Raw genomic sequence first — 27,888 nt, 5'->3', positions numbered from 1 at the left:
ACAAGGTTTAGCACTTGTCTGTAAGCGCTACAAGGATAGAGCATCGGCCCGGTGGTGCAGCTATCTACATTGCTGACATGCTGAATTTGTACACAAGCTAAGTTACCCTTTATTATCTGGATGTGCTCCTGATGAACCTCTTTGAATTAGAAGGGGAGAAACGCGTTGAGTCTAAAGGGATATGATCTTTGCATAAGACCTAATGTGGTATAGTGTTTTGGTCTGCACTAGGGTCACAAAAAATAACTATGTCATTAATTAATGGGATAATGGCTGGCTGTTTAGGCATTTAATATAATTTTAATGCTGTAGTGTGACACTGAAATATTAGAAGGTGGCATGGGATATGTTTGACATTACAGCAGATACATTTCCCTACTAGTACAACAGCATCTTGAGACCCTATCATATGTGTAAAGAGACCAAAATCACATATGAGTTTAGTTCTATCTTTGATTAAGCTTCCCTATCTGCCATTGTTTTTTTCTGGTTATATAAGGAGCAAAGGGACAGAGATTACCAAGTCAGTTGAGAAGCCTAGTTCTAGCTAGATATTTATACTGACATATCCATGTCCTTCCAAGCTATCTACATCCACACATTTTATATGTGAGAATTTCTTATCCTGTCCTGTTAGGGTATTATAGGGCTAGCAGGGATAGGCGACGAGGAGCGGGGGCGCCACGGCGTAGGTAAATAGGGTGCCAACCTCCGCAGGCAGGTAGGTGGCACTTAGAAAGCGTAGGGCTTGGCACTGTTTCGGCCTTTTTTGTAGTACGCTTGCATCTATTGGTGATGGTTTGGTCAAGTGCACATATATGTTTTTAAATATTCAAAATAAAGGTTAATTTTTATGATAATTTTGAAAAATGCTTTCTGGGGATCTTTCTGTGAGTTTAGTCCAATTTACCCCAAGCATTTATACTTTAGACTGTGAGATACTCCTCCCATTGACCAGCAGGTGATTTTCATTAGTTCTACTTACACATTGAATTGTTGGGTCATGGCCCGGGAGAGACGTATTTTGTCTATTTAACTGTTGGCTAATGGGTCAAGAGTGGTATGTACAGTAGAACAGGGACCTATCAGAGAGAAGTCACCTTGCCGTGGTGGATGGGTACACAAGAATTGGCCAATTTATGTGCTAAGAACCTTCGTTTTTGTAAGTACGTTTTGCTTAATAATTAGGTAGTTTAGATTCAATGTTTTCAGTGTGTGCATATATCTTGGCTTATATAGAGTGCTGCTGTGTTTTCTTTCGATAGAAAGATAGATAGATAGATAGATAGATAGATAGATAGATAGATAGATAGATAGATAGATAGATGGATAGATAGATAATTGGATTGGATTTTAGTAGCTTCCAGTTACTGGATGTCCCTGTTTTAGGATAAAGCAATATAGATAATGAATATTGGTAATAAAACAATATATGAAAAAGCTATTTCAGGCAATAAAACTTGTATTGGATATTGGATACATTTTAAACAATTAGTCTTCAGGAATCTCTATCCAAGTAAACCGCTGGGATTCATGTCTACAGTCATTAGTCATTAGAAAGTCTCATCGATGTCATGCCAGAGCATCAGGGGATTTATCATCATAAATTTAGAAGGCCTAATGGACCACATAGGTGTTTCCTACATAAAATGCTCTACAGCCGTTAATCATAGATATGAAATATAAATCAGTCCGTGAAATAACTGCATAAAAGACAAACAGAACAGTTGCAGAGAAACACTTATATCACTGAAGGAAAGAACTGCAATGAAACCTCTGTCACTTGAACATCCAAAAATGGGGCATCAACACAAGCTTTTAAGCATGAGGCTAATGTGGTAGAGATACAAGAGGAGGTGGAAGGTGATGTGATGACAGAGAAAAACCCACAGTAGCTGCAAGAAAATGATAGACCAGGAATAGTTGGGTAGTTTTACATACTTTCATAGTATATACATGGTTAAGCTCAGCTCATATTTCAAGGACTGATGATAACCAATTTATTAAGTCAAAATCAATTTAAAAAATCTTCAGGGGGATTAAAATTTAGCATGCAAGATTTGCAAATCTGTGTAAGTGCAAAAGAGATGCTGTCATTCAGAACTGGTAAAGTATTGGTCACTATGTTGTCTTTTCCCATTTCTTCTTTATCAACTGTCTTACCTCCTTTTCAATATTAAAATCATCACATATAAGGATAGGTTGAAAGCTTCCATCCCAAATAGGAGGTATAAGTCCACAAACATCTGAATCACTGAATCCTATTCATTATGGAGGCATATAAAGTCGTTCATAGAAACACTCATGATGAACAACAACAAATTGGTAAAAGGAATAGTATAGTCCATGAAAAATGCTTTTCAAATACATGTTGGTATAATTAGGGCTTGTGCACATGTTGTAGATTTGGTGCGTTTTTGGTGTGTTTTTGCCATACAGATTTGCTAGCAAAACTTGAAGCAATCCTGATGCCAACAAAGTGAATGAGAAACCTGAAGCTTCATGCACACATTGCTTATTTGTGACTTGCAGATTCGGTGCAGAAAATAATCTGCAACTTGTCGATTCTCTGTGTGTTTTTGCCCTGCGCTTTCCACCATTGACTTTACTCAAATCTGTCAAAAATGCAGGGCAATAGCTCATCAAAAAACAAGACAAAATATGACTTTTTGCAGCTGTATTTTTCCTGCCCAGAGCTGCAGAAATGGTGGAGAATTTTTGCATCTATTTACTCAACGTGTGCACATAGCTTTACAATCTGTAGGAAAAAATGTCAATGCCGAGATGACATGGTTTCTTTACCATAAGAGTAGGGAGCATGTGGAATAGTCACCTCATGAGCTGGTCACAACAGAAAGTTGGGAACTGATTTCTCAAGAGGAAGAGGAGGCAAAATCGGAAGAGTGAAGAGTAGTGTTGAGCGATACCGTCCGATACTTGAAAGTATCGGTATCGGATAGTATCGGCCGATACCCGAAAAATATCGGATATCGCCGATACCGATATCCGATACCAATACAAGTCAATGGGACATCAAGTATCGGAAGGTATTCTCATGGTTCCCAGGGTCTGAAGGAGAGGAAACTCTCCTTCAGGCCCTGGGATCCATAGGGATGTGTAAAATAAAGAATTAAAATAAAAAATATTGATATATTTACCTCTCCGGCGGCCCCTGAACTCAGCGCGGGTAACCGGCAGGCTTCTTTGTTCAAAATCAGCGCTTTTAGGACCTGAGAATCACGTCCCGGCTTCTGATTGGTCGCGGGCCGCCCATGTGACCGCCACGCGACCAATCACAAGCCGTGACGTCATTCGCAGGTCCTTAACGCGCTCATTTTTTAAAAATGAGCGCGGTAATGACTTTCAAAGACGTAGCGGCTTGTGATTGGTCGCGGCCACGCGACCAATCACAAGCCGCGACGTCACCGCAAGCTATTAACGCGCTCATTTTTAAAAATGAGCGCGTTAATGACTTTCAAAGACGTAGCGGCTTGTGATTGGTCGCATGGCCGCGACCAATCACAAGCCGCTACGTATTTGAAAGCCATTAACGCGCTCATTTTTAAAAATGAGCGCGTTAATAGCTTGCGGTGACGTCGCGGCTTGTGATTGGTCGCGTGGCCGCGACCAATCACAAGCCGCTACGTCTTTGAAAGTCATTAACGCGCTCATTTTTAAAAATGAGCGCGTTAATAGCTTGCGGTGACGTCGCGGCTTGTGATTGGTCGCGGCCACGCGACCAATCACAAGCCGCTACGTCTTTGAAAGCCATTAACGTGCTCATTTTTAAAAAATGAGCGCATTAAGGACCTGCGAATGACGTCGCGGCTTGTGATTGGTCGCGTGGCGGTCACATGGGCGGCCCGCGACCAATCAGAAGCCGGGACGTGATTCTCAGGTCCTAAAAGCGCTGATTTTGAACAACGAAGCCTGCCGGTTACCCGCGCTGAGTCCAGGGGCCGCCGGAGAGGTAAATATATCAATATTTTTTATTTTAATTCTTTATTTTACACATCTCTATGTATCCGATACCGATACCCGATACCACAAAAGTATCGGATCTCGTTATCGGAATTCCGATACCGCAAGTATCGGCCGATACCCGATACTTGCGGTATCGGAATGCTCAACACTAGTGAAGAGTAAAAACAGTGATGATGCTCACGTATAGAAGAGAAGCAACTAAAATGTCTATTACCAGAGGGAATTGCAGCTTTAATACAACTCTATATTCAGATTCATCCATGATCATCCATAGGGTTGTACAACTAGTAAATCAAGTGAAGTTATGTATGTGTAGGGGTCGGGGGTCACGGCAGCAGCCATGGCTGACAGCAATCCCTGCATCACTCCCTGGACCCCTTCCTGCATAGGATCACATCTCTCTGTTGCAGTACCTTGTAGCTGGCTCCTTGCGCCATCTGGACTTCCCGGTACGGGGATGTATTCCTCACAGATGGTTCCGCAATAAAAAAGACACACTCCGGCTTAACTTCAATGTTATCTCTTTTACTCAGCACAGCTTGTTCAAATACATGCACTTCAAGTATTACAGTTGATTTCTTCCTTTCTGTCCCTTCTCTGTCCTTTCCTTCACTATGCTCAGCCCTGGGTTGGACCGAATCTTCCAGTCCCGTAGAATCTATTCCCTCCGGAATTCTTACCTCACATGGGGGAGTCCTACACTGCTTCACCCCCATTTTTGGAACTGCCGCCCAGGCAAAGATCTGCCATATCTTGCTTGTGCTGCCTAGCTGAACAATCTTCATTCTCTCTCTATGGGGACAGATTCCTTTAGCTGCATCCGTAGTGCTGTCATACTTCTTTCCTCCTAGAGGAATTCTTCAGTACTAGGTATGCTATGCTAGGCCCCTTTCTTTAACAGTGCAGGGGCACAGTGACTCCTGGCCAAGCAGCCCAGTGAGCTGCACGGGCGCCCAGGCCCCGACTAACTAAACCTGGAAGCTTGACTATTCCTATCCCACTGTGTCCCCTCCTGCTCTAACTATATCCTATAGTGCCCCCCTCTAGTGGCCAACTAGAAACACTATGCCTCTATCACTACACTGGGCCTGGGGACAAACGTTCACTTTAAAACGTGTGAACAATGGCATGTAAACAATCAAATATTCAGAGCAATATACAATAGGTATAGTAATGCTCTTGTACACGGTGGTAATACACTTCATGTGTAGCAGTACCATTGTGTACGAACACATTAATAACAAACATTTTACACACTTAAAGGGGTTGGGGAGAAAAGGGAACACCAAATATTTCACATTCCCTACGTATGCTTATGTTTGGCATAATTATGGGGCGGCAAGGAAACAATATAAAACAGTAAAAACAACTTATTGACATTTTCTTTGCTGATTTGGTGGTTTAAACTGCAGTACAGTGTAGGTATTGGTCTTCTTCACTGTATGGAAGAACTTTATTTGACCTGTAGAAATTCCTGTCCAACCACCTTCAAATACCTTGTGGATGAATTTAACCTCATTAATATGCTTATTGTTTTAGTCATATAAATTCAAGTGACATTATTGTCCCTGTGTACACGCCATAAACATGGAATTACACCTAAAAATTGACATGTTTATTATTGTTTAGATCTCCCTTTTGTTACTAAAACAGGTCTGACCGGTAAAGGCATAAACTACACAAAATCGGTAAGTACTCCTGTCAGCAGGAAGATGGGGGCGCCATGAATCAGAATCATTTTTCCAGTACATCACACAAAATCTCAGTAAAACTGAGATGTAGAAAAATTTGAACTCTAGTCAAGATCTTGACTCAAACAATTGTCACGTTATATCGTCATCAACGTGTGCACTTGACCTGTACAATGCTTAAGTAGGTGGTACATGTCACAGTAACATTTTCATGAACGTAAGGAAATTAGCTGAACAATGCCACTTTTAATAGGGCATTGTGGTGAGATCCTTCCCAAGGTAAGCAAGACACAAATCTGGAATCCCATATGATGTGTTATACACCAGTTTCAACTTTAGGCCACGTTCATAAGTTCAGTTTTTGCATCAGTATTTGTAAGCCAAAACCAGGAGTGGAACAATCAGAGGAATGTTGCATTATGCAGAGGCTAGTTCATGGCAGTGAAATTCTCCCAGTGAACTCACCTCTGCACTGTGCGACTTTCTCATGCTGCTAGCGGAGATCTCACCGAGGTCACCGCAGTTCAGGGTGGCTGGGAACACAGCCTCAGTGACATCACTGAGTCTGTGCTGGCAGCATCTCATTCACCAGTGATTCTCAGTTGAAAACTATTTCTCCCCCAGATATAGATTGCAGCGTGGGACATAGTGACAGATAGGGTTTTTTTTTATCTATGTGATATAAATACAGAAATATTTGGACAGTGACACAATTTTCGCGAGTTGGGCTCTGCATGCCACCACATTGGATTTGAAATGAAACCTCTACAACAGAATTCAAGTGCAGATTGTAACGTTTAATTTGAAGGGTTGAACAAAAATATCTGATAGAAAATGTAGGAATTGTACACATTTCTTTACAAACACTCCACATTTTAGGAGGTCAAAAGTAATTGGACAAATAAACATAACCCAAACAAAATATTTTTATTTTCAATATTTTGTTGCAAATCCTTTGGAGGCAATCACTGCCTTAAGTCTGGAACCCATGGACATCACCAAACGCTGGGTTTCCTCCTTCTTAATGCTTTGCCAGGCCTTTACAGCCGCAGCCTTCAGGTCTTGCTTGTTTGTGGGTCTTTCCGTCTTAAGTCTGGATTTGAGCAAGTGAAATGCATGCTCAATTGGGTTTAGATCTGGAGATTGACTTGGCCATTGCAGAATGTTCCACTTTTTGGCACTCATGAACTCCTGGGTAGCTTTGGCTGTATGCTTGGGGTCATTGTCCATCTGTACTATGAAGCGCCGTCCAATCAACTTTGCAGCATTTGGCTGAATCTGGGCTGAAAGTATATCCCGGTACACTTCAGAATTCATCCGGCTACTCTTGTCTGCTCTTATGTCATCAATAAACACAAGTGACCCAGTGCCATTGAAAGCCATGCATGCCCATGCCATCACGTTGCCTCCACCATGTTTTACAGAGGATGTGGTGTGCCTTGGATCATGTGCCGTTCCCTTTCTTCTCCAAACTTTTTTCTTCCCATCATTCTGGTACAGGTTGATCTTTGTCTCATCTGTCCATAGAGTACTTTTCCAGAACTGAGCTGGCTTCTTGAGGTGTTTTTCTGCAAATTTAACTCTGGCCTGTCTATTTTTGGTATTGATGAATGGTTTGCATCTAGATGTGAACCCTTTGTATTTACTGTCATGAAGTCTTCTCTTTACTGTTGACTTAGAGACAGATACACCTACTTCACCGAGAGTGTTCTGGACTTCAGTTGATGTTGTGAACGGGTTCTTCTTCACCAAATTAAGTATGCGGCGATCATCCACCACTGTTGTCATCCGTGGATGCCCAGGCCTTTTTGAGTTCCCAAGCTCACCAGTCAATTCCTTTTTTCTCAGAATGTACCCAACTGTTGATTTTGCTACTCCAAGCATGTCTGCTATCTCTCTGATGGATTTTTTCTTTTTTTTCAGCCTCAGGATGTTCTGCTTCACCTCAATTGAGAGTTCCTTTGACCGCATGTTGTCTGCTCACAGCAACAGCTTCCAAATGCAAAACCACACACCTGGAATCCACCCCTGACCTTTTAACTACTTCATTGATTACAGGTTAACGAGGGAGACGCCTTCAGAGTTAATTGCAGCCCTTAGAGTCCATTGTCCAATTACTTTTGGTCCCTTGAAAAAGAGGACGCTATGCATTACAGAGCTATGATTCCTAAACCCTTTCTCCGATTTGGATGTGGAAACTATCATATTGCAGCTGGGAGTGTGCACTTTCAGCCCATATTACATATATAATTTTATTTCTGAACATGTTTTTGTAAACAGCTAAAATAACAAAACTTGTGTCACTGTCCAAATATTTCTGGCCCTAACTGTACATATATATATATGTGTGTGCCATACATCTATATATCGATGTATTCTATGTGTATATATCTAATCTATCTATTCTATTCTAACCTGTCAGTGTGATTTAGTCTATGCTGCACTTGAATTGCTGGCTTTTCAAAAGATCTAGAAGTATGGTTCTACAGGAAGTAGTTTTTTTTCCCTCTGGGGGCACTCAATTTTATTATCATACACAAAGAGACACAAGTTAGCCCCAAAAATAAGAAAGAAACAAAAACGCAAACAAAAATGTACCAAAACAGTGTTTTTGCTGCAGCTCCTTTCCTGCCAAGAAATCAGGTTTTGCTGTAGAAAAAAATGCGGCAAAAATGCCCTGTGTGAACTTGCCCTATAGACTGTAAAAGGTTTGGTTCTTTTTTGGAATTTGCCACTATCCAGTGTCTTCTGTTGTTGACATGTCCTTAGACTCCTGTGATTTCCACGATTAGCACCTATTACTCCTGTATATTCTGCATTGACCTTTGCAAACACCTTTGATTTCAACAAACCCTTTCTACTGGATAACCTATTGTTAGCTATGAGCATCACAAATTACTATTAGCGATCTGCCGTTTTCATTGTCATCTGACTCCCAGCCTCTTGTCTGGTTTCCTACTGCTATGCCAAGGCCATGGGCTCCTGCAGCTTTGTGAAATCACCTCACTAGTTGTGTCTCAGGCTACATCCCCACGGTCAGTAATCTTTTGGCTTTGGGCACATCACATGTCCGCTACATCCAAAGCGCTGCCAGCTTTTGAACACAGGTGATTCCTTGAAATCCCATCCACTATGCTATAACATCTGGACGCTGGACTCTGAGATTTGGACGCTGCGGATGTACGGCAGCTCTAGCTGTGATGCAGATATTTCTGTAATGATGTTCATTTTTTTCAGACTTATCGTTAATATTATCATGCCTATGGAAAGGCTTCCACCTGCATTTACTGGAGGCTGGTATTCTTTATGTACTGTACATGAAGTACTTGTCTCCTATTCAACTTCAGTCAAAGTGTTATAGTTAACATATGTAAATCTTTTGTATTATTCATGCTTCACTTTTAATCAAATTATCAAACTAATTAGTGTAAATAAAACAGATGCCATTAGCAAAGGCTCTTCAAAACGCGTTGATGGTAATCTTTTGTGTGTCAAATCCATTTTATTATCATCAGATCATATCATACCTTTGCCTCCAATATGTTATTTTCGCTGAATGACTCTTGAGTGACGGTAATGGCAATAGCAACAGAGCAACATCTTTAGAACAACAATGTTAATTGGTAGACATGTACACAAGAACACAGAAAATGGAAACACTCATCTACAAGGCAGGTGCTCTCAGCAAATACATAGTCATTAGAATTACAAATAAGATACTTGCTTACGCTCCATGTTTGCAATGCATACTATAGTACCAACATTTTCTGCAACTCAATAGATCCTATACTCATTAGAATAAAGTCGGCGATACCTAATGATGTCAATAGACAGAAGACTCTGGCATGCTAAAGTTCAAATCCAGATATTTTCTCTTCTGTGTAGATAAGCCACCACCAGAGCTGTTTGATTGTGGCTTATTCCTCTATGTCTCTGCTGAACACAAATATGCTTGTATATGGGCAGCACAGTGGCTCAGAGGAAGGCACTGCTGCTTTGCAGCACTGAGGTCCTACATTAATATCCCACCAAGGACAACATCTGCAGTGAGTGTGTATGCTCTTCTTGTGTTTGTGTGGGTTTCCTCTAGGTTCTCTGGATCCATCCCGCACTCCAAAGATTTACTGAGAGGAAATTTTGATTGTGAGCCCCATTGGGGACTGTACCAATAATATCTGTGGAATAAATGGCCTATATACACACACATATACAGTACCAAAAGTTTGGACACACCTTCTCATTTAAAGATTTTTATGTATTTTCATGACTATGAAAATTGTACTTTCACACTGAAGGCATCAAAACTATTAATAAACACGTGTGGAATTATATACTTAGCAAAAAAGTGTAAAACAACTTAAATTATGTCTTATATTCTAGGTTCTTCAAAGTAGCCACCTTTTGCTTTGATGACTGCTTTGCACACTCTTGGCATTCTCTTGATGAGCTTCAAGAGGTAGTCACCGGGAATGGTTTTCAGTTCACAAGGGTGCCCTGTCAGGTTTAATATGTGGGATTTCTTGCCTTATAAATGGGGTTGGGACCATCAGTTGTGTTGTGCAGAAGTCTGGTGGATACACAGCTGCTAGTCCTACTGAATAGACTGTTAGAATTTGTATTATGGCAAGAAAATAGCAGCGTAGTAAAGAAAAACGAGTGGCCATCATTACTTAAAGAAATGAAGGTCAGTCAGTCCGAAAAATTGGGCAAACTTTGAAAGTGTCCCCAAGTGCAGTGGCAAAAACCGTCAAGCGCTACAAAGAAACTGGCTCACATGAGGACTGCCCCGGGAAAGGAAGACCAAGAGTCACCTCTGCTTCTGAGAATAAGTTTATCCGAGTCACCAGCCTCAGAAATCGCAGGTTAACAGCAGCTCAGATTATAGACCAGGTCAATGCCACAAAGAGTTCTAGCAGCAGGTGTAAAATGTAACAAAATATTAATAAATGTAGGGCTTACTTTATTAAAAAAGGATGTCCAATTTGAACATGCCCTACTATTTAGGACATCTTATTCACAATAAGCAGATCAAAGAATATAAGAGTGCCCCTTTGCTAGGTACTGGGCATCCTAGTAGAGATGGGCATACCCGAACAGTAAAGTTTAGCATCCTTACTGAATTCCTACTGTTCAAACATTGACACTGAGCATGGACTTCACCAGGAAGTACGTGTTACTGTTTGGGTTTGCCCCCGAACACCAGGTTGTTGTATGACAGCGCAGCAAACACTGCTTCTGATCAGGGGTAAAATCAGTACCGCCGGTGAGACAGCCACAGTTTCCACATTGTCAAATGACAGTGTGAGCCTGCAGCTATGATCGGGACTATTGCTCCCATCAGCCGACGCCTGCAGCTGTTAATAACAGTGAGAACAGGCGGCAGCTGAAGGGAGTATTCATCAGTCGGTGCATGTGCTCTAAATAAATAATTAAAAAACCAACCCTCAGCTGTCCGCTTCAGCAAGGCTGGTTATCAAGAATAGAGGGGTCCCCACGCTGTTTTTTTAATTGTTAAAATAAATAATTTAAAAAAACGGCGTGCAGTCCCCCATGTTAAAGCAGACAGCTGGGTACTGGTATTCTAAGGCTGGTAAGGGGCCATGGATATTGTCCTTCTCCAGGCTACGAGTAGCAGTTCAGAGCCACCCAGATAAGGCATATCTATTAGACTAGATGGAGGAACGATGCTTGCGCATCAGGAGGGTGGTAATTTCACGATGGGGCAGGCATGTGGTGCTGTTCTTGCCTAATGGCATCCTCTGATAATCTAATGACTTTTGCATCAGCGGACTCATGTGCTTAACGCCTACGCGTATATGCATTGTTTTTGTCCCAGCGATGCTGTTTCTCTTCAAGAGTCTCATTTTCTCTTTGTTGTCTTCGACGTTGTACCTTTGCTGCTTTCCTTTCATTGTCATTGGCGTACTTTTTATGTGGAGCCATGTTGGCATTGATATTTGCTTTTTAAAGGGGTTTTCCCAAGAACAAAAGTTCATTTTGTTCTGGTAGAAGGTTTACACAGTAAAATATCGATATTTGCAGATAATACAAAACTATGTAAGGCAGTTAATACAAGAGAAGATAGTATTCTGCTACAGATGGATCTGGATAAGTTGGAAACTTGGGCTGAAAGGTGGCAGATGAGGTTTAACAATGATAAATGTAAGGTTATACACATGGGAAGAAGGAATCAATATCACCATTACACACTGAATGGGAAACCACTGGGTAAATCTGACAGGGAGAAGGACTTGGGGATCCTAGTTAATGATAAACTTACCTGGAGCAGCCAGTGCCAGGCAGCAGCTGCCAAGGCAAACAGGATCATGGGGTGCATTAAAAGAGGTCTGGATACACATGATGAGAGCATTATACTGCCTCTGTACAAATCTCTAGTTAGACCGCACATGGAGTACTGTGTCCAGTTTTGGGCACCGGTGCTCAGGAAGGATATAATGGAACTAGAGAGAGTACAAAGGAGGGCAACAAAATTAATAAAAGGGATGGGAGAACTACAATACCCAGATAGATTAGCAAAATTAGGATTATTTAGTCTAGAAAAAAGGCGACTGAGGGGCGATCTAATAACCATGTATAAGTATATAAGGGGACAATACAAATATCTCGCTGAGGATCTGTTTATACCAAGGAAGGTGACGGGCACAAGGGGGCATTCTTTGCGTCTGGAGGAGAGAAGGTTTTTCCACCAACATAGAAGAGGATTCTTTACTGTTAGGGCAGTGAGAATCTGGAATTGCTTGCCTGAGGAGGTGGTGATGGCGAACTCAGTCGAGGGGTTCAAGAGAGGCCTGGATGTCTTCCTGGAGCAGAACAATATTGTATCATACAATTAGGTTCTGTAGAAGGACGTAGATCTGGGGATTTATTATGATGGAATATAGGCTGAACTGGATGGACAAATGTCTTTTTTCGGCCTTACTAACTATGTTACTATGAAATACTATGTATTTTAAAAATTGTCTGTATCTGACCGTGTACTGAACATACCACAGCTCCTGGGCAGGGGAGGAAACAAAAGACAATACTGACATTACAGCAGGAGATCACAGAGGATACATTTTGTGAGGTAAAATATTTTTTAAAAACAGTCAGTCAAATGTTTTACCTCACAAAATGAATTACCTACTGTAATGTCAGTATTTTCTTTTGCTTCCTCCCCTGCCCAGGAGATGTTGTATGCTCGGTGCACAGTCAGACATAGCCAATTTTTAAAATGAACTTTCGTTCATGAGAAAACTCCTTTAATGTGACCGGCTTCCACTGCCTGTAGACACATCACAAGTTTGCCACCGGGATCAGCCGAATGATTCACTGCACCTGCATGTAATTTGCGAAGGCGCAGTAAATCAGACCGCCACCATCTTTGTGCAGATATCGGCGGTCACATTAACACTGGGCATGCACTCCTCCTGTGCAAAGATGGTGGCAGTCAGTGAATCATTAGGCTGATCCCATTGGCGGCGTGCTCGCGATGGTGTTCTGCTGGTGGTACTGTGCAAGAGGCTGCGTGAGTGTGTGAGTGTGAGTGTGTGAGTGTGAGAGTGTGAATGTGTGTGTGTGAGTGTGTGTGAGATTGTGCGTGTGTGTGGTGCGTATGGCGTATAGAATGTGTGTGTGTGGTGCAATGGTGTTACGCTGGTGGTACCGTGCACTAAGTTGGTACCAACAGCAGTTTCCATATTGAGACACCCATCACTTGGGTGTCCCAATATGGCGGTCAGTGAACTTCCTCCGCTTGGAATTCTGGGATACGGTGACATCTGGACAGAACAGGAAATTAAAACTTTACAAGGCAATTATATAAATAGATGCGCCAATTCTTGCACTTTGCCTGGCTCTTCCCACTTGCCCTGTAGTGGTGGCAAGTGGGGTTCATAAATGTGGGGTTGATGTCACCTTTGTATTGTTCGGTCACAACAAGTCCACAGGTTAGTAATGGAGAGGCATCTATGAGACACCTATACATTAATAATGCTAAATTTATATTGTGAATAAACACACAACAAGAATAAATTATTTTATTTCAAATAAAAACAAAACACACTTTTCCTAGTGTGAGAGATACTCTTTTCAATCAGTCTCCATACTTGCCAAGTGGTGAAAATAAAAAATAAGGGGCTTTTCTCTGATAACTAATAGTTCCTTAATTTATTTGTGAAATAGTTGTTTGTCCGCAGCTATGTAATGTGTCACGATCCATGTTTGGATCTGTGGCAGATCTGGTTTCCTTCAGATTAAAACCTTTTTTTCCTTTCAGGTCATCGGGGGTTAATGCAGTTTTTCCCCGGTGGCCGCTGGTGTAATTGCATTGCAGCTTGTTCTGCTGATGTGAGAGGTGATCACTCCCACCTTCCTTTAAAAGGTCACCTGGTGCATCAGCTGACTGTTGGTTATACAGGTCCTTTGGATACCAACCTTGCTTGAATAGGAGCTTGCTGAGTGCTGTTGTTCTTCTGCTGAATACTTATTCCTGGTGCCTCACTCTGCTGTGTGGTGCATTGCAGCAGAGAAAGCTAAGTGTGGTGTTATTATATCTTTGTCCCTTTGTTGTTTGTAACTTTCCCAGTGTTGTATTAGTGAAGTGGTGGGACCAGTGCTCTCACCTGCCAGTTCCGTACATAGGGATTTGAGCAGGGCAAGTGAGGGACTACGTATCCTGGTCGGCGATGAGTTGAAAGAACCCATATAGGGATGGTAGCAAGATCAGGGCACAGCCTCAGGTGAGTGCAGGAGGTGCCCATTCCCCATTCCCTACTGACAGTGCCCATCATTGTTAAAGTGTACCCTTGTGTGTTTCGCCATTTTGTGACCGACCACCTGCCAGGTCGTGTCACACCAGGACAGTCACACCATGATATTATAACCAACCATCCCATTTTTTTTTCTGGTTAGCTATGGCTCAAATGTAGGCCTTTGCCCAACCGCTTCAGACCCTCACCGATGAGTTTAAGGTGCTTCGTGGTGAGGTGGTGCAGCAGCTGCAGCAGTTGGTGGGGTTTTGGGCTTCGGCCCAAGTACATGCTCAACCAGAGCCCAAGATATCTCTTCATGACAGGTTCTCTGGAGGGAGAGATAAATTTTTGGTTTTTCAGGAAGCCTGTAAGCTATACTTTAGGCTCCACCCTCGTTCATCAGGGAGTGAGGAACAGCGTGTGGGGATTATAACCTCCCTTCCTAAGGGTGATCCTCAATCCTGGGCTTTCTCCCTGCCGGTTCCCCATCTTTACGGTCGGTGGATGAGTTTTTTGCGGCTTTGGCACTTGTTTATGGGGATCCTGATGGCGTCTCCCTGGCAGAATCCCGACTGCGTAAAATCAAGCAGGGGGCTTGGCCGGCTGAGGAGTACTGCTCGGAGTTCAGGAGGTGGGCCAATGACACACAGTGGAATGACCCTGCCCTTAGGAGCCATTTTAGGCAAGGTCTGTCTCCAAGGTTGCAGGATACTCTTGTGCAGTATGCCGCCCCAGGTCGTTGGAGGCCGCCATGTCCCTTGCCATCCGGTTAGATAGATGCTTGAGGGAGAGATATACACCTAATGTGCCTCCAGTAGTCCTTGCTAGGGAGGGGGACACACCTGAGCAGGTGGATGAACCCATGCAGGTGGGAGGAGTTGTTTCCCAAATGGGGTTGCCTGCGGTTCACCATAGTGTGGGCGCATGTTTTTACTGTGGGCAGACTGGTCATTTTATCGGTGTCTGCCCAGCTCGCGCCAAAATACCTGTACCACTTAAGAAGCCGTGTCCCCCTGGTCATGTGGAGGGAGGCGACCAGGGAGTGTATTGTTGTGAATTCTGTGATCAAGCTCCCTCCTGTGGTCACGAGTGGTACTGCGGCTTCTGAGTTTCCTTCCTCAGGTGATGAGGTTAAGTCGTTAGGTGCTGCTCTATTTAACTCCACCTAGTGCTTTGATCCTGGCCTCCAGTCAATGTTCTAGTATTGGTCTTGCTTCCTTCTGGATCGTTCCTGTGGCCTGTCTGCTCAGCATAAGCTAAGTTCTGCTTGTGTTACTTTTGTTGCTATATTTTCTGTCCAGCTTGCTTTTTTGGTTTTGCTTGCTTGCTGGAAGCTCTGAGACGCAGAGGGAGCACCTCCGTACCGTTAGTCGGTGCGGAGGGTCTTTTTGCCCCTCTGCGTGGTTGTTTGTAGGTTTTTGTGTTGACCGCAAAGCTATCTTTCCTATCCTCGGTCTATTCAGTAAGTCGGGCCTCACTTTGCTAAATCTATTTCATCTCTGTGTTTGTATTTTCATCTTACCTCACAGTCATTATATGTGGGGGGCTGCCTTTTTCTTTGGGGAATTTCTCTGAGGCAAGGTAGGCTTATTTTTCTATCTTCAGGCTAGCTAGTTTCTCAGGCTGTGCCGAGTTGCATAGGGAGCGTTAGGCGCAATCCACGGCTACCTTTAGTGTGGTTTGATAGGTTTAGGGATTGCGGTCAGCAGAGTTCCCACGTCTCAGAGCTCGTCCTATGTTTTGTGGTTTTTGTGAGGTCACTTGTGTGCTCTGAACTTCAAGGTCCATTGTGGTTCTGAATTACCTATTCATAACAGTACTGAAGGCCCAAAGTACTATGCTTCTCAATAGAGGGAAAAAAGAAGTTCTGAGACCATTTTTTTTTCTTTGCACTGTGTTTTGCCTTTTTTTTCCCCTAGACATTTGGGTGGTTCAGGACACAGGTGTGGTGATGAACATTAAAGGTCTGTCTTCATGTGTGGATCTTCTCACTGCAAGAGTACAAAATATTCAAGACTTTGTGGCTCAGAATTCTATGTTAGAACCAAGAATTCCTATTCCTGATTTGTTTTCTGGAGATAGAGCTAAATTTCTGAGTTTCAAAAATAATTGCAAACTGTTTCTGGCGTTGAAACCTCGCTCCTCTGGTGACCCAGTTCAACAAGTTAAGATCATTATTTCTTTATTACGTGGCGACCCTCAAGACTGGGCATTTTCCCTTGCGCCAGGAGATCCTGCATTATGTAATATTGATGCGTTTTTTCTGGCGCTTGGATTACTGTACGATGAACCTAATTCAGTGGATCAGGCAGAGAAAAATTTGCTGGCTCTGTGTCAGGGTCAGGATGAGATAGAAATTTATTGTCAGAAGTTTAGAAAGTGGTCTGTGCTCACTCAATGGAATGAATGTGCTTTGGCAGCAATCTTCAGAAAGGGTCTCTCTGAAGCCCTTAAGGATGTCATGGTGGGATTTCCTATGCCTGCTGGTCTGAATGGGTCTATGTCTTTGGCCATTCAGATCGGTCGACGCTTGCGTGAGCGTAAATCTGTGCACCATTTGGCGGTATTATCTGAGCATAAACCTGAGCCTATGCAGTGTGATAGGACTTTGACCAGAGCTGAAAGGCAAGAACACAGACGTCAGAATGGGCTGTGTTTCTACTGTGGTGATTCCACTCATGCTATCTCCGATTGTCCTAAGCGCACTAAGCGGTTCGCTAAGTCTGCCACCATTGGTACGGTACAGTCGAAATTTCTTTTATCCGTTACTTTGATCTGCTCTTTGTCTTCCTATTCTGTCATGGCATTTGTGGATTCAGGCGCTGCCCTGAATTTGATGTAGTATAAACACAGGGTGCACTCTAGCCGAAGATGCAATAAAAGAAGGGTGCAAGGCCAAGTCCACTATAATATAGCACAAAGAACAAAGAAAAAAGAATGGACTAAATCAGGCCTGCACAACCATATAGCAAAAATACCAAAACATGTTTATTGAACACCACAAAGAAAAACACTTAAAAACATTTAAAATACAACTGTGTGTAAAACACCCCAGTATATCCTGATAGATAAACAGCAATCCATGTATAATGTATAACATCCGACCATCCTAAATGTATAGTAACATATGCCAATAGACCTAAATATGCCTGTTAAGGGAGCAATGTAATATGATATCTTATGCAAACCAAGTACATAGAATACAAAAATCAAAATACATTACCAAATGATGGCAGAGTATATGACGAATGAGTCACTAAAAAATGTGACCCAGATAAGAAAAAACCTTGGTAAATAGAGCAAAGCTCCCCTCTGGGAGATCTATGAAGTCGGCATGCCGCCGAATAAACGCTCAGCTGGATCTAAAGTCATGGTAAATGTAGATCAGAGGGTCGGAGGATAAAGCTACAGCTGCAGAGCCACATGCCATGAATGGCCAGTCAGTGGTCAGGAGGGGGTGTAGGAAGCAGAGCCCCATGCGTATCGCCGCCGCAGAGGCTTCGTCAGGGGAAGTGGGGTATGTGGTGTTCAACCCACATATAAATAAGAGCATAAATCTGCATGATAACAACCGGTGTGCTCCTCCATGGAGCGGCAGGAAGGAGGCGGGGTAAAAGTGCAGCTACGTGTAGAGAAGAAGAAGATGTACGGAGGCCTCCGTTGGACATAGCCGGCGCACGCGCAGACGCGGCTCCATATCCGAGCCGCGCTGCGCATGCATCAAGAGCGCAGAGCTACAATAGAACAGGCAGAGCGCCGGAATGCTTAAGATAGAAGATGTGCGACGAGAGGGAAACACCCCCCACCCCTCCCACAAGAACAGAAAGTGGGGAAGGAAGTATTCAATATGGGTATACCCTGGCCCCCTTAGAAGAAACCCACTTAGATAGGTGATAAGGTACATTTGAAGATGGATGACAATGCGTCACAGTGAATAGCTCCTGGGCAGCAAACCGGACCTAGAAAGGAAAACAAGTTATCAAAAGACACATATATTAGTGATGTTAAACCAATAATACCTAATTGGAACCTGTATGCTAATAAAAAGAAAACTCAAAATATGAGTCCAGAATGTCTCTTGTATATGTCCATGGAGGCGATTCTTCACGCACACAATAGTCCTCCACTGATTGGCGTAAGGAAAGATGATAAATGTCCTTATTGAATGCTGCCATGCAGATAGAGACTCCTCAGGCAATATAACGTATAACAAAGAAAAATAAATAAAAATAAAAATAATAATAATAATAATAACCCGGAAGCAGGAGAGCACAAGTCATGTACAGGAGAAGTCCAATAGCCCGTAGATAAAGATGATGGTACGGGTAGCATGATCTAAGTAGAACTATTGTAGACGTCTCATTTCACATAAGGCAAGTCCAATGGCTATAGTCCATTAAGATTGAAAAATTCAATGTAGGTCCATCCTTGGTCCATGGCAAACGTACGTCCCAAGCAACTTGAACTCCAATATAGTGATGAACATGATGAAAACTGCATACATAATAGCTGTAAAGTCCCATAGGGCAGGTACTAGCGAATAACGACCCAATAAATGGCTAGGAGAAAAAAGAGGACAAAGGAGCAAACAGCGGTAAGTAGAGTTGAGCGACCTTGACCTTTTTAGAGTCGAGCCGGGTTTCGCGAAACCCGACTATCTCAAAAGTCGGGTCGAGTGAAATCGGCCGATTATGACGTAAAGTCGGGATCGACCAAAACACGAAACCCAATGCAAGTCAATGGGGCAGCATAGTCGGCAGTGAGTGGGGGCCAGGAAAACACCTAGAGTGCCCATTTTAATGTCAAAACCATCCATTCTTCTTAATGAAGCTTGTCAAGCGTAATTTACCTTATAATAATTGGAAGGCATTTGAAATTGGGGGTTATTTGGCTAAAGTTGTGTGGGGTAGGGCTGGTTCAAGTAATTAGTGGGCCCAGGAAATCTGGACCACGTCACGGCAGTGGAGCAGGGAGAGGTAAGAATTTCAACTTTGCAAGTGCTGTGATCCTGAGCAAGCAGTGGGGGCCCACTTGTTGGCATTGGCACTGGCACAGGGCCCCTCAAAGTACAGCGGTGTGTTTGCACGGCGGGGGCGCCTCCCACCGGCAGCAACACTTTTGCGTACTATGAGAGGCCCTGTGCCAGTGACGTCGCCAACTAGTATTCCTCCCCCCACCTGATGAAAGAACCTGCACTTTCATCTGCACCTTCCTCTTTGTCCCCGTGTAAGGTGGTATGGTATGCGGGAAGAGCAACCTGACTTTCAGCAGGGTCACAATGTTGTTGTGTAGCATGCACGGGGAATGTTGCGTTATGGGTCAATGTTCCAGCAGACTCATCTATCACTGGCTGGGCAATGGGCACGATGAATTGGAAACACAGATATAGGCCCAAAGAATAAAGTGGGCTAAATGCAGTTCAAAATTGGTAACGCAGGAATAACCAGGGGGCATTGCAGTGGAGGACAACTGGAATGAGAGGCTGACACAGAGAGTAGGGCCAAATCAGTAAGTAGTCGAAATGCAGTTCAAAATTGGCAACCGTAGTAAACAGGCGGCACAGCTTTGTTCAGTGGAGGAGAACAGCAAGGAGTGGCAGACACCGATAGTAGGCCCCAACCCAACTAGTAGGCCAAATGCAGTCTAACATTAACAACTACTTAACGAGAGCCTGAAAATGGAATTTCAGGACAGGAAACCAGGAGAACAGCAAGGAGTGGCAGACACCGATAGTAGGCCCCAAACCAACTAGTACGCCAAATGCAGTTGTTCCATTTAACCACAATTTAATGAGAGCCTGAAGATAGAAGCTCAGGAAAGGCAACCTGGGGAACACCTTGGAGTGTAACACACCATCTCTCTCCACCCCATACCCATTTTGTAGGCCTAATGCAGTGTACTTTTCTACAACTACTAAACGAGAGTCGGAAGACCGAAGCAATGGCAAGGAAACCTGGGGAACACCTTGGAGTGTAACACACCATCTCTCTCCACCCCATACCCAATTTGTAGGCCTAATGCAGTGTAGTTTCCAAGAACTACTAAACGAGAGCCGGAAGATCGAAGCTCAGGAAAGGCAACCTGGGGAACACCTTGGAGTGTAACACACCCTCTCTCTACACCCCATACCCAATTTGAAGGCCTAATGCAGTGTAGTTTCCAAGAACTACTAAACGAGAGCCGGAAGATCGAAGCTCAGGAAAGGCAACCTGGGGAACACCTTGGAGTGTAACACACCCTCTCGCTACACCCCATACCCAATTTGAAGGCCTAATGTAGCGTAGTTTCCAACAACTACTAAACGAGAGCCGGAAGATCGAAGCTCAGGAAAGGCAACCTGGGGAACACCTTGGAGTGTAACAAACCCTCTCTCTACACCCCATACCCAATTTGTAGGCCTAATGCAGCGTAGTTTCCGACAACTACTAAACGAGAGCATGAAGATCGAAGCTCAGGAAAGGCAACCTGGGGAACACCTTGGAGTGTAACACACCCTCTCTCTACACCCCATACCCAATTTGAAGGCCTAATGCAGTGTAGTTTCCAAGAACTACTAAACGAGAGCCGGAAGATCGAAGCTCAGGAAAGGCAACCTGGGGAACACCTTGGAGTGGAACACACCATCTCTCTACACCCCATACCCAATTTGAAGGCCTAATGCAGCGTAGTTTCCAACAACTACTAAACGAGAGCCGGAAGATCGAAGCTCAGGAAAGGCAACCTGGGGAACACCTTGGAGTGTAACACAACGTCTCTCTACACCACGGAAGGGCTGATTCTTAGGAAGGAAGGCTGTTGGAAATAAGCATTGCGCGTCCGATGGTGATTATATTCTTATTAGGTATATACTCACCCTCGGACGCGCCCTGCTTCTTTATTTGGAATGAATGTTTATTTGCAATGTGGTGTTGACTTTCTCTATTATTTTGGTAATTAATGATTTTATTATTTTCATTGTTTTGCATCTTCTCGGCAATAATATAAAGAAGACGCGACAGGACAACACTCGGTGGATGCCATATGCATGTTTTCAATTTAAAAAACCTTTCAGTTAACTACTTGCAGGAGAAAGTAATTGTAGCTGGTGGCCATTTTTAGTACTGTACCAGATTTTAGTTGTGTGTTTGTTTTTAATGTTAAAATGTCTGCATTTGATATCTCACCAGTATTTTCTTTTTTATAAGCAAAATACTTTTTTTTTTATTTTATGATGTTGGTTCAAGGGGTACACGGGCAGCAGTAGACAGGTCAGTGGAGGCCTAGTGGAAGGAGGGACCGCAGACAGGCTTCGAAGCCCTAACATAATAAATTGGGCTGCCTGTAGGCAATTTAAAATTGGTTCCAGGGGAACACGGGCAGCAGTAGACAGGTCAGTGGAGGCCTAGAGGAAGGAGGGACCGCAGATGCGCCAATGTTTCCCCCATACCAAATTTGTAGGCCTAATGCAGTGTAGTTTCCAACAACTACTAAACGAGAGCCGGAATATCGAAGCTCAGGAAAGGCAACCTGGGGAACACCTTGGAGTGTAACACACCCTCTCTCTACACCCCATACCCAATTTGAAGGCCTAATGCAGCGTAGTTTCCAACAACTACTAAACGAGAGCCGGAAGATCGAAGCTCAGGAAAGGCAACCTGGGGAACACCTTGGACTGTAACAAACCCTCTCTCTACACCCCATACCCAATTTGTAGGCCTAATGCAGCGTAGTTTCCGACAACTACTAAACAAGAGCATGAAGATCGAAGCTCAGGAAAGGCAACCTGGGGAACACCTTGGAGTGTAACACACCCTCTCTCTACACCCCATACCCAATTTGAAGGCCTAATGCAGTGTAGTTTCCAAGAACTACTAAACGAGAGCCGGAAGATCGAAGCTCAGGAAAGGCAACCTGGGGAACACCTTGGAGTGGAACACACCATCTCTCTACACCCCATACCCAATTTGAAGGCCTAATGCAGCGTAGTTTCCAACAACTACTAAACGAGAGCCGGAAGATCGAAGCTCAGGAAAGGCAACCTGGGGAACACCTTGGAGTGTAACACAACGTCTCTCTACACCACGGAAGGGCTGATTCTTAGGAAGGAAGGCTGTTGGAAATAAGCATTGCGCGTCCGAGGGTGATTATATTCTTATTAGGTATATACTCACCCTCGGACGCGCCCTGCTTCTTTATTTGGAATGAATGTTTATTTGCAATGTGGTGTTGACTTTCTCTATTATTTTGGTAATTAATGATTTTATTATTTTCATTGTTTTGCATCTTCTCGGCAATAATATAAAGAAGACGCGACAGGACAACACTCGGTGGATGCCATATCTGTGTTTTCAATTTAAAAAGCCTTTCACTTAACTACTTGCAGGAGAAAGTAATTGTAGCTGGTGGCCATTTTTAGTACTGTACCAGATTTTAGTTGTGTGTTTGTTTTTAATGTTAAAATGTCTGCATTTGATATCTCTCCAGTATTTTCTTTTTTGTAAGCAAAATACTTATTTTTATATTTTCTGATGTTGGTTCCAGGGGTACACGGGCAGCAGTGCCCTGGTCAGTGTAGTAGTAGTTGAAAGAATGGACCGCAGACAGGCATCGAAGGCCTAAAATAATAACACATGGCTGTAGGCAATTTTAAATTGGTTCCAGGGGTACACGGGCAGCAGTGGTGTGGTCAGTGGAGGCCTAGTGGAAGGAGTGACCGCAGACAGGCATCGAAGGCCTAAAATAATAACACATGGCTGTAGGCAATTTTAAATTGGTTCCAGGGGTACACGGGCAGCAGTGCCCTGGTCAGTGTAGTAGTAGTTGAAAGAATGGACCGCAGACAGGCATCGAAGGCCTAAAATAATAACACATGGCTGTAGGCAATTTTAAATTGGTTCCAGGGGTACACGGGCAGCAGTGGTGTGGTCAGTGGAGGCCTAGTGGAAGGAGTGACCGCAGACAGGCATCGAAGGCCTAAAATAATAACACATGGCTGTAGGCAATTTTAAATTGGTTCCAGGGGTACACGGGCAGCAGTGCCCTGGTCAGTGTAGTAGTAGTTGAAAGAATGGACCGCAGACAGGCATCGAAGGCCTAAAATAAAAAAATTGGGCTGGCTGTAGGCAATTTTAAATTGGTTCCAGGGGTACACTGGCAGCAGTGGTGTGGTCAGTAGAGGCCTAGTGGAAGGAGTGACCGCAGACAGGCATCGAAGGCCTAAAATAATAACACATGGCTGTAGGCAATTTTAAATTGGTTCCAGGGGTACACGGGCAGCAGTGGTGTGGTCAGTGGAGGCCTAGTGGAAGGAGTGACCACAGACAGGCATCGAAGGCCTAACATAACAAAAATGTCAATACAATGGTATTGTCAGTGGCAGGCATTGAAGGATGTCAGCGCATAGACTAAACATTGGTGGAGCTGTGAGATAATTTTGCAAGTGGTAGAGCACTGTTTGAGCTGGGGTGGGGGGAAACTGTCTTGTGGCCGGCGGTACAGGCCCAGGGCCCCTCATATTACAACGGTGTGTCTGACGTTGGGTGCGCACCACCACCGCCAGAGACACTTTATTGTACTAGGAGGGACCCAGTGGCAGTGCCGTCGACCAAAAGCGGGCTCACCCACCTCTTCAGACAAACTGCACTCTCACGGGTGCTGTCGCCAAGTGTCGATACCACGGCCCCGTGTGGGGAGTTTGGCCATTTAGTGAGGTGTAAACATGTCGTATGCTGGACAATCAGGTGCTGAAAATTACGAGATTGGAAAAGGCATTCAGAATAGTCCACAGGCAAGACCTTTTCATAGGAAAGCTAGGTGTCAGCCGGGCAAGGTGGGGCAAAAGATTTCGAAATCCAGTTGTGGTTCATTTTAATGAAGGTTAGATCATCTACATTTTGGGTAGCCAGACGAGTCCTTTTTTCTGTTAGTATTGAACCTGCAGCACTGAATACTCTTTCTGATAGGACACTAGCTGCCGGGCAAGCAAGCTCCTGCAATGCATATTCTGCCAATTCTGGCCAGGTGTCTAATTTTGATGCCCAGTAATCAAATGGGAATGACGGTTGAGGGAGAACATCGATAAGGGATGAAAAATAGTTTGTAACCATACTGGACAAATGTTGTCTCCTGTCACTTTGAATTGATGCTGCAGTACCTGTCCTGTTTGCGGTCATAGCAAAATCACTCCACAACCTGGTCAGAAAACCCCTCTGGCCAACGCCACTTCTGATTTCTGCCCCTCTAACTCCTCTGGTCTGCTGGCCCCTGCAGCTCGTGTGAGAACAATCACGGGCGCTGTGTGCAGGGAATGCCAGAAGCAAACGGTCAACAAGAGTTGATTTTTTGGTTGCTAATATTAGTTCCAAGTTCTCATGTGGCATTATATTTTGCAATTTGCCTTTATAGCGAGGATCAAGGAGGCAGGCCAACCAGTAATCGTCATCATTCATCATTTTAGTTATGCGTGTGTCCCTTTTGAGGATACGTAAGGCATAATCCGCCATGTGGGCCAAAGTTCCAGTTCTCAAATCTGCGGTTGTGCTTGGTTGAGGGGCAGTTTCAGGCAAATCGACGTCACTTGTGTCCCTCAAAAAACCAGAACCCGGCCTTGCCGCGCCACCAATTTCCAGTGGCCCCGGAAAAGCTTCCTCATTAAAAATATAATCATCCCCATCATCCTCCTCGTCCTCCTCCTCCTCTTCGCCCGCTACCTCGTCCTGTACACTGCCCTGGCCAGACAATGGCTGACTGTCATCAAGGCTTTCCTCTTCCTCAGCTGCAGACGCCTGATCCTTTATGTGCGTCAAACTTTGCATCAGCAGACGCATTAGGGGGATGCTCATGCTTATTATGGCGTTGTCTGCACTAACCAGCCGTGTGCATTCCTCAAAACACTGAAGGACTTGACACATGTCTTGAATCTTCGACCACTGCACACCTGACAACTCCATGTCTGCCATCCTACTGCCTGCCCGTGTATGTGTATCCTCCCACAAAAACATAACAGCCCGCCTCTGTTCACACAGTCTCTGAAGCATGTGCAGTGTTGAGTTCCACCTTGTTGCAACGTCTATGATTAGGCGATGCTGGGGAAGGTTCAAAGAACGCTGATAGGTCTGCATACGGCTGGAGTGTACGGGCGAACGGCGGATATGTGAGCAAAGTCCACGCACTTTGAGGAGCAGGTCGGATAACCCCGGATAACTTTTCAGGAAGCACTGCACCACCAGGTTTAAGGTGTGAGCCAGGCAAGGAATGTGTTTCAGTTGGGAAAGGGAGAAGGCAGCCATGAAATTCCTTCCGTTATCACTCACTACCTTGCCTGCCTCAAGATCTACAGTGCCCAGCCACGACTGCGTTTCTTTCTGCAAGAACTCGGACAGAACTTCCGCGGTGTGTCTGTTGTCGCCCAAACACTTCATAGCCAATACAGCCTGCTGACGTTTGCCAGTAGCTGCCCCATAATGGGAGACCTGGTGTGCAACAGTGGCAGCTGCGGATGGAGTGGTTGTGCGACTGCGGTCTGTGGACGAGCTCTCGCTTCTGCAGGAGGACGAAGAGGAGGAGGAGGGGGTGCGATCGGCTACAGCCAATTGTTTCCTAGACCGTGGGCTAGGCAGAACTGTCCCAAACTTGCTGTCCCCTGTGGACCCTGCATCCACCACATTTACCCAGTGTGCCGTGATGGACACGTAACGTCCCTGGCCATGCCTACTGGTCCATGCATCTGTTGTCAGGTGCACCTTTGTGCTCACAGATTGCCTGAGTGCATGGACGATGCGCTCTTTAACATGCTGGTGGAGGGCTGGGATGGCTTTTCTGGAAAAAAAGTGTCGACTGGGTAGCTCGTAGCGTGGTACAGCGTAGTCCATCAGGGCTTTGAAAGCTTCGCTTTCAACTAACCGGTAGGGCATCATCTCTAACGAGATTAGTCTAGCTATGTGTGCGTTCAAACCCTGTGTACGCGGATGCGAGGCTAAGTACTTCCTTTTTCTAACCATAGTCTCATGTAGGGTGAGCTGGACTGGAGAGCTGGAGATCGTGGAACTAGCGGGGGTGCCGGTGGACATGGCAGACTGAGAGACGGTGGGAGATGGTATTGTTGCCACCGGTGCCCTAGATGCAGTGTTTCCTACTACGAAACTGGTGATTCCCTGACCCTGACGGCTTTGGCCTGGCAAAGAAACCTGCACAGATACTGCAGGTGGTGCGGAAAATGGTGGCCCTACACTGCCGGAAGGGATGTTGCGTTGCTGACTAGCTTCATTGGCCGAGGGTGCTACAACCTTAAGGGACGTTTGGTAGTTAGTCCAGGCTTGCAAATGCATGGTGGTTAAATGTCTATGCATGCAACTTGTATTGAGACTTTTCAGATTCTGTCCTCTGTTTAAGGTAGTTGAACATTTTTGACAGATGACTTTGCGCTGATCAATTGGATGTTGTTTAAAAAAATGCCAGACTGCACTCTTTCTAGCATCGGATACCTTTTCAGGCATTGCAGTCTGAGCTTTAACCGGATGGCCACGCTGTCCTCCAACAGGTTTTAGCTTTGCCACGCGTTTTGGGCAAGATACGGGCCCGGCAGATGGAACCTGTTGCGATGTTGATGCCTGCTGCGGCCCCTCCTCCTCTGCTTCAGAACTGCTGCCGCCTGCACCCTGTTCCCCCAATGGCTGCCAATCGGGGTCAAGAACTGGGTCATCTATTACCTCTTCTTGTAGCTCGTGTGCAACTTCGTCTGTGTCACCGTGTCGGTCGGTGGTATAGCGTTCGTGATGGGGCAACATAGTCTCATCAGGGTCTGATTCTTGATCAGCACCCTGCGATGGCAATGTTGTGGTCTGAGTCAAAGGACCAGGATAGTAGTCTGGCTGTGGCTGTGCATCAGTGCACTCCATGTCAGATTCAACTTGTAATGGGCATGGACTGTTAACTGCTTCACTTTCTAAGCCAGGGACGGTATGTGTAAAGAGCTCCATGGAGTAACCCGTTGTGTCGCCTGCTGCATTCTTCTCTGTTGGTGTTTTTGCTGAAGAGGACAAGGAAGCGACTTGTCCCTGACCGTGAACATCCACTAACGACGCGCTGCTTTGACATTTACCAGTTTCACGAGAGGAGGCAAAAGAGCTAGAGGCTGAGTCAGCAAGATAAGCCAAAACTTGCTCTTGCTGCGGTTTTCCTACTCCCAGAAAAGGGAGCGTTCGAGGCCTCGTGTAGCCAGACGACGAACCTGGCTCCACAGCTCCAGACTTAGGTGCAATATTTTTTTTCCCACGACCAGCTGATGCTCCACCACTACCACTACCCTCATTACCAGCTGACAATGAACGCCCCCGGCCACGACCTCTTCCACCAGACTTCCTCATTGTTTTAAAAACGTTACCAAACGAACGGTATTTGTTGCTGTCACACAACTTACACAGTGAGCTATAACTTCAGTATGATTTAGCTACCCCTTTACAGGTGGGTGAGACCACAACGAA

This window comes from Ranitomeya imitator, chromosome 1, assembly GCF_032444005.1.
Source record: "Ranitomeya imitator isolate aRanImi1 chromosome 1, aRanImi1.pri, whole genome shotgun sequence".
Lineage (NCBI taxonomy): Eukaryota > Metazoa > Chordata > Amphibia > Anura > Dendrobatidae > Ranitomeya > Ranitomeya imitator.
Note: the sequence above shows the minus strand (reverse complement) of the source record.